Raw genomic sequence first — 8,928 nt, forward strand, 5'->3', positions numbered from 1 at the left:
TTATTTAGTTATGTCACATTCCTTAAGTTCTAGGATGATGCAAAACGCTTGGTCATAGCTGCAGGCAACCATCCTAGCGAAGGTCGCAAAAATTATTCTGTGCGTCACATTTGAAGGTTTTATCTTTCATTTCAGTTGAAGATGTAAACTCATACATTTTAAACATACAAGAAATAAAATATGTAATTTAATTCAGTGTAATTATATTTTGTATGACAAGAATTTGTAGAAGGTTTGTTTCTGTGTTTGAAGTTTAGCACAAAACTGCATAATGGGCTGTTTGTGCTCTGTATTGAAACCCAGTGTGAGGTACTTTTTTCATTGGCTTCAGGTAGGTATTCCAATCTAAAGTATCTTAAGCGAATGTTTTATATTACTTTAATGAGATATAAAATATATACCTTATACAGGACGATGTTTAAATTGTGGATGTTTACGTTTATGTCACTGCAGAGATACATACTGTTTATATTTGTTTCTTGGCCCGGCATGGCCAGGTGGTTAAAGCGCTCGATTCGTAAACTGAGGGTTGCCGGTTCGAACCCCCGTCGCACCAAACACACTCACCCTTTCAGCCGTGGTGGCGTTATAATGTTACGATCAATCCCACTATTCGTTGATAAAAAAGTAGTCCAAGACTTAGCGATGGATGGTGATGACTAGCTGCCTTCCCTGTAGTCTTACTCTGCTAAAGTAGGGACGGCTAGCGCAGATAGCCCTGGTGTAGCTTTGCGCGAAATTAAAAAAAAACAGCAAAAAAACCCCAAACAAACAGACAAGCTTTCTTTCCCTACTTCTATCGCACAAGTATTCACCTACAATTATGGCTCGAGTCACCATAGGCGTATACTGCTCTTCCAGTAATCGTTTGGTCTTCTCTCTTCAAAGCATCCTCTGTTTTTTTTCCAAAGTGCAATCATGCTGATTCAATTAATTACTTTAGAACCACATTGTTACCGAATAAGTTATTTTTCTTATCTCCTTTTCTACTATTAGTCTTATTCTAACCTTTAACACGTTAGGCCTATGTTAATTGTTAGACCTATTACTTTTACGGCAGTTAACTTCACACCGAACTTTTCCTTAGCCGTTACTTTACTCTCTTATGTATTGTCTTTGTCCATCTTTTCCTACTTATATCACAATACTTATAAGTTTGTTACTTAATCGTCTGTTCGCTGTATTCTCGGTATCACTGAGATACAAAAACAACTTCCATTAATCGTCTGCTTTTAACTCTTTTATAATAATAATGATAAGCCCGGCATGGCCAGGTGGATAAGGCACCCGAGTCGTAATCCGAGGGTCGTTACAATGTGACGGTCAATCCCACTATTCGTTGGTAAAAGAGTAGCCCAAGAGTTAGCGGTGGGTGGTGATGACAAGCTGCCTTCCTTCTAGTCTTACATTACAGATAGCCCTCGTGTAGCTTTGCGCGAAATTCAAAAAACAAAAAAAATAATGAAAAATACAATAAACAATAATAAAATATTAATTCCCAAAATAAATAAATTAATAGTATCTTCACTGAACATACTGTATCATGACAACGTAAAACTGTGAAACGGGTTTTCTGTGTTTTACCTACCATAGGAAACGAGCCTTGAATTCAAATTCAGTGTTATCAACCCTCAGGATCACCGCTGAGCCACTAAAGAGAAACCAGTAGCCCCTAAATATAAGTAAGAATTTTCTTTACAATTCATTTACCATTTAATGTTTATATATAAAAATGTTTTGAAATTATTAGTAAATATTTAGATAAAAAAAGCTTTAAAAAGCAAAGGTTGCTAAATTGATCTAATTTTGGATATAAAAAAATGATTAAGATGCATAATATTTTAATAAACTGGTGGAAGAGACTGAAAGGACTACTGTTGTGTGCTGAAGAGCAAATTATGCACAGTGCAAATAGTTTATAACTATGAACTCATAAGTCAAATACAATCTGTGGTTTAAAATGTATTTTCTTCTTTATTTCACTTCCAAACGCACGATGTCCGAAAATTACATCTACTGGTGTTTCGTAGACACCAATCCCAGAACCTCTTTAGAGTGATTATTCAATTTCTATTTAATCAAGGAAAATGTATTATAGTATGCACAGAATATAATGTTACCGTGATACGAGCTCGAAATGAGTTTCAACAAATTCAGGTATAAGAGTTAATAAGTTCTTTGACACAATTTCCGGACTTTCTGTATTTTACTGTACAACCTACTATAATTATAGATTTATTGATTAACCTATGTAAAACGGTGATTATGAACTCCATTGAATTGAATAGAGTTGCTTTATTTTATGAGATAGTGAATAGTAGTTTTGGTATAATGTTACTTGTGCTATTGGTATAATGTTAAATATAACAAAAGTATTATGTTAACTTTACTGTTGACATAATGTTACTTTTAGTATTGGGATAATCTTACCTTTAAGATTAGTATAATGCTATATTAAGTACTGGTATAATGTTAGCTTTACTATTGGTATAATTTTAATTCTACTATTGGCATAATGCTACATTTAAGATTAGTAAAATGTTGCCTTTAGTGTTCATATAATGTTAACTTTAGTGCTAGTATAATGTTACCTTTAGTATTAGTATAATGTTACCTTTAGTATTAGTATAATGTTACCTTTAGTATTAGTATAATGTTACCTTTTAAATTTGTATTCTGTCGCCTTCAGTGTCAGTTTAATATTACATTTAGCATCAGTATAATACTACCTTTAGAATTAGTATAACGATAACTTTAGTGTTGGTGTAATGTTACTTTTAGTGTTAGCATAATTTTGCCTTTAATATTAGTGTAATGATAACTTTAATATTAGTGTAATGATAACTTTAATATTAGTGTAATGATAACTTTATTATTGGTATTTTGAAAAGAAACAGCATCTTACGTGACGCATAGATTTATCGATCAGGTCAAAGACTTGTAAAATTGACCCGTATCAGTTTTTAAGTTAGAACTACTGATTAAAGGATTGGTTTGGTTTTTGAAGTTCGCGCAAAGCTAGCCATCACCATCAACCGCCAACTCTTGAGTTACTTTAATAATAAAAGTGGATACTCCATTTTATGTAAGATACTTTGAAATCGTGTGTATCAAGGAACCAGTATACGACTTGAAAACATACCAAGTACTAAGAATATAGAAAAATTGGACAATAAGAAAACTGCCAAAGCAACCACAGTCATCAGAAGAGTTCAAAAGAAAAGAAACAAGCAACGTATCAAACCTATTGAAGTTTTGAAGAGTAAAAATTCGAATGTGCTTTTACAGGAGTTGAAGGAAGTGCAGAAGAAAGAAGCTTCATTGCAGTAGTTCCAGACAGGAAGTCAAACACAAAAGAAAGAGGGAGAAAGACTCAAAAAAAGAGAACCGTAAAGAAGTATTGAATCGAGCTTATCAAGACAATTTTAGCAGGGAAGAGAACCATATATTTTACGAGAAGAGACCATATAGTGTTTATAATACCCTTATAATAAGTATAATGTGAATAATTTGTTGTACATACACTGAACTAATTCCGGATATATATATATATATATATATGATTTTGGAAAACAAGTGGAGTGCGTGCCTTTCATTTATAGTTGAATTTATCGCCAACACTCACAGACACCTACTAAAGAAGAATTGAATAGGACTACGAAAGGAAAAACACGATGATAAATATAAGTTTTTCATATATCTGTCCTTTCTTCCAGTACTATCAATTAAAATTAAATTCAGATGTGCTGAAAAGGTTTGAGGTAGATGAATCTTTGCCTATTCTCCATATCTGTATGCATAATTTAGTTAAATTGTAACAAGTGTTTTATATGTTTAATTAAGTATAACATTACAGGTTTAGCCCGGTATGGCCAGGTGGTTAAGGCTCTCGACTCGTAATCCGAGGGTTGTCGGTTCGAATCCTTGTCACACCAATCATGTTCGCCCTGTGTGGGCGTTATAATGTGACGGTCAACCTCACTATTTATTGGTAAAAGAGTAGTCCAAGACTTGACGGTGGGTGGTGATGACTAGCTGCCTTCCCTCTGGTCTTACGCTGCTAAATTAGGGATGGCTAGCGCAGGTAGTCCTCGTGTAGCTTTGCGCGAAATTAATAACACACCAAACCTTATTCACTATTAATTATAGTGGTGTAGGGAATAAAAAATTGTGGAAACAGATACTTAATTGTACTTTAATAAGTTGTCAGCTCCAATTACTTGTACCTTAATATTAGTTGAAACTTTTCATCCAGTAACTAAAACCGTTTAGCAGTTCAGTAATAATATATACTACGTATCTTGTCTATCGGTGGGACAGCGGTAAGTTTACGGACGTACAACGTTAAAATACAGAGTTCGATTCCCCGAGATGAACAAAGCACACAGCCCAATGTGATCTTTGCTCCAAAATAAACAGTCAAAGCTGCTTCATTGTATAGGTTTGCTGCTTCTACTTTTGATTGTTTTTATTTATGTTCTAAATCTGCCAACCATGAACACCATTCTTATCTTGATTCTAATTGGCCTTTATCTTACAGAGCATAGATTTTTAGAGCCAGCATAACATCCTGGTTGAAGTCAACAAGTGCATAAGAATTAGATGAAAACTTCATATACCCATAACTTTCTTTTCTGTTTAATTTTTTGTCGCTTAAAAAGAAACGTTCCAATTTCTTTTTTCTTTTTTTTATTGATTTGCATCGGTGGATAAATAAATATTCTCGATAAAGCAAAAATAAAATAATCAGTTTACGTAATGGAATAATAATAATAATAAAATCTTGAAAAAGTAGAAAGCAGTAAAGAAACGTTCTGTTTAAAAGTAAAAGTAAAAACAAGCTAAACGTCTCGTGTTCTTGTTATTCTCCTATGCGGAGAAATTGGTTGCTATGGAAATACTGCATTGCAGCAGTAGCCACTATGACTTTGAGAAAATTTAAACGACCTGTTGCAGGAAACCGACAATCAGCAAGCTTGACACTGCACTTCATAATAAGATTATAGACAATTATATTTTGATTTCGGTTTCTTTCTCGCTGTTTTCTTTATTTCAAGAGCAACTCTACTAGAATGGTATTAGAATCCCTGACGTAAGAGTTTCCGATAAGCTCTTCTTATGTAATGTTTATTCATTTTAATAAAATCGTTGTATTTTCTTATATTTTATTATATTTTTAAAAAAGATCTACAAGTTCGTAAAACATTTCACAAACATATTTATATATTATAAATCAAAATGCTAAAGAAAGATACAGTTGGTTTTTCAGTGTGGGGTATATAATGCACCGTCTTTTGTATCCAGTTCCTAGTACATAAAGTTAAAACGTGACTTGGATATTCTGAAGAGTGTAGTAAGATTTACCATGCCATATAGTCGACTTCATTTAGAAATAATGAACTGAAATCCTCCCTAGTCGCTCGTATTATCTGTATATAGTTTCATTTTGTTGGCCAGTTTTAATTTCACACTATTAGTATTCAGTCCCATTCTGTTTAGAAAATTACACTCGTAATATCCGAATCTTGTTATATTCTATTCATTATGATAAATTCGTCATACCTGCCTTCAGTCCCATTCTATTTAGTAAGATATGCTCCTGTATTTGCATCTAGACCCATACTCTTTAGGAAGCTACACTCTAATATCTGAATCTAGTCCTATTCATCAAGCGTAGCTTGAAATATCCATATTACACCCTTTTACATTTAGCACCTTAAGATCGCTATATCTGTATTCAATCTCATTACATTTAATAAGCTGCTTACATAATATCTGAATCCACTTCTACTCTATTTATGAAGCTAAAGCCGTAATATCTGAATGCAGTACATTTCTGTTCATCACGTTACGCTCGCATTATCTGCAGCCAGTCCCATTGTATTGATCAAGCTACGCTCGTAATATTTGTATTATATACCATAATATTCTACCCCCAACTAATAGTTTCGTCCAGATACACTTCGTGTATTCTATAGCTACATGTTAAGGCCCATTCATTTTACTCTCGCTGTTTATGTTAAAATAAACTTCTTAAGTCTAGCGTTTCTTCCAAGTATACAAAATACCTCGTTTGTTCCTGTAATTGTATTGATCGCGGCACATTTGGCACGGAATGTTGTAGGATGTCTACGTTATTTGCACTGTAGACTTGTTAATGGCTTCCTTTGAGATGTTATTTTCGCGTATCTATCTAAAGAAGCACAATTTGAGCTTTTTTCGTTTATTGTGTTACAAAAAACAAACTATTTCCATGTTCTATATGTCTAATTATTACAGTTCATACCACACCTCTCATTAATCTCAACCTCTATTGTATGAGATATAAATAAAGGTTAAATTCCACATAGTTAACTTTTTTTAATATAACTGACACAGCTGCAGGCTGATTACGTAGTGCGTGTGCATGAGCAATAGTATATCCGCACGTGATATGAGGTTAGGTTATTTCTTGAAAACTCACAGAGCGTGCTCATAATCATAGAATATGGCTACTAGTGTATTGCTACCTCGTTATAGTGTTGTAAAACTGTTATTGTTGTTAGTTGTAATTGCCAAGGATATAAGTAGAACGAAAGAAAAAACGATTTTATCAAGAAGCGTAATTCAATCATATGCATTTGATCTTGCATAAGGTAGTGGCAGAGATATATCTGTCTAACAATGTCAGTCAATCAGTCAGATAGTCAGATTGAGAAATGTGTGGTTCTGTGAATTTTTTATTTTACTCTACTGACTTTTTCAAATACTTTAATGGCTTGCTAATTTGCAGTTGGTTTGTTTTCTGTTCAACAAATGCTTATAAAGTTGTGTTTACTTGCTGTTTGTAGTATGTTTCAGATTTTAATTTGCATTGCACACTTGCCCCATTCCTACTAAAAGTACTACCATATTTATGATATTACATCCTACCTTATACCAACATTCCCTCCTTCCTTTGTCATATGTACGTTTTGCCCCTTCTTACATCAATAGACCTTGCTTTCTTTTTGAATATAAATTTCACCCATAGTACATTAAAATACACCTCTCTGGACTCATACCTACCCCACCCAATCGAACATGTAAACAACAAAACAGAACTAGACAAATATGTTGATCAAATTACAGAAGCCATAAAGAAAGCCACAAAAAACACAATTCCTAAATCAAAAAGAAAACAATCACTTATTCAATGGACTCTAACACCAGAAATTCACGCACTAATAATCAAACGCAGACAATTACGACGAATACACTACATCACACGTGATCCACACATTAAAACAGAAATCAATAGAACAAATACAAAAATTAAACAAGAAATTAAAAGTCAGAGAAAACAATTGGCATAACTTCTGCAAAACTTAGAAAAACCAAGAAAAATCCAAAAGAATTCTGGAAAAAATTCAAGAGTATTGCGTCAGACAAAACACAAATCACATGTTACAACACATCACACACAACAATAAAATCGCAAGGACGGACGAAGAGAAAGCTGACTTATTAGCTGACTATTACAAATCCGCTTTTAGCGATTTAAACTCAGTAGATTTCGACACACAACACCAACACCATGTCAACAACTACATAAACGCAAACCAAGCTTCATTCTCACCAGGATTTCCCGGAGAGACACTAGAAGCATACTCAAATTCAATCAATAGAAAAATAACCATAACCGAACTAAGATTAATATCAAAACTTGAAGAACACTTCCCCGGACATGACCAAATACCAAATATTATTCTCAAAAAAGTTCCACTCTCCTACTACAACACCTCACAAACATCATGAACATTTCATTAGCGACAGGGTATTACCCTGACACATGGAAAAAACCATCATAACAACGATCCCCAAGAAACAAACTAACAGAACAAATCCAGATAATTTCCGCCCCATCAGTCTGTTAAGCTGCCTTGGCAAACTGATGGAGAGAATTATCTCCAACCGTCTCCTCCATTTTTGCGAATCAAACAACATCCTTCCAGAATCTCAAAATGCCTCCAGAAAAAATAGACAAACAACAGATCACCTCACACGACTCACCGAATCAATATACAAAGCTTACAACAACAATCAAGTAACCATCGGGGTATTCCTAGATGTCAAAAAAAGCATTCGACAGCGTTTGGCACAATGCCATCATATACAAACTAAACCACCTACAAATAAATCCTACGATAGTCAAATGGATTTCAAATTTTTTAACCAATAGAACAGCACAAGTAAAGTCAATAAAACCATATCAAATTATTTAATATAACGGCAGGAGTGCCCCAAGGATCAGTCCTCTCTCCACTTCTTTACATAATTTTCGTCAGTGACATACCTTTTCCAAATCTAACATACACACACAATTCACAATACGCAGATGACATCGCAATCTGGAGCACCTCCAGAAACCCAGTAATGGCCATGTCTCGCGTACAAGAATCACTAAACAACGTCTCAACATGGAGCAACAAGTGGAGGGTCTTGTTAAATCCGACAAAAACACAAGCAATCACCTTCTATAGAAAACTAAAGAAGCAAAGAAAAAATCTAGAAAAAATAAATCTATCACTTGGAAACACAACCATCAACATGAGCAAAAACATCACATTCCTTGGCGTCACTTTCGACACAAAACTAACATGGAAAAACACATAAACAATATACACTCATCAATAAGAAAAAGGATTTCATATCTAAAGACTATAACTGGTAAACAATCAAAATGCGCACCGAACACCATTATACAAATATACAAGGCTTACATCCGTCCACTAATAGAGTACGGATGTCAAGTAATATACAACATGTCAAACAACACACTCCAAAAAATCCAAGTGCAACAAAACAAAATATTAAAATCCGCATTCAGTTTACCATCTTTTACACCAACAAATTATCTACACCAAATTAGTAATTTACCAACTATAAGAGATAGAATAACAGAACTTT

The sequence above is a fragment of the Tachypleus tridentatus genome, chromosome 6 (assembly GCF_004210375.1).
Source record: "Tachypleus tridentatus isolate NWPU-2018 chromosome 6, ASM421037v1, whole genome shotgun sequence".
NCBI lineage: Eukaryota > Metazoa > Arthropoda > Merostomata > Xiphosura > Limulidae > Tachypleus > Tachypleus tridentatus.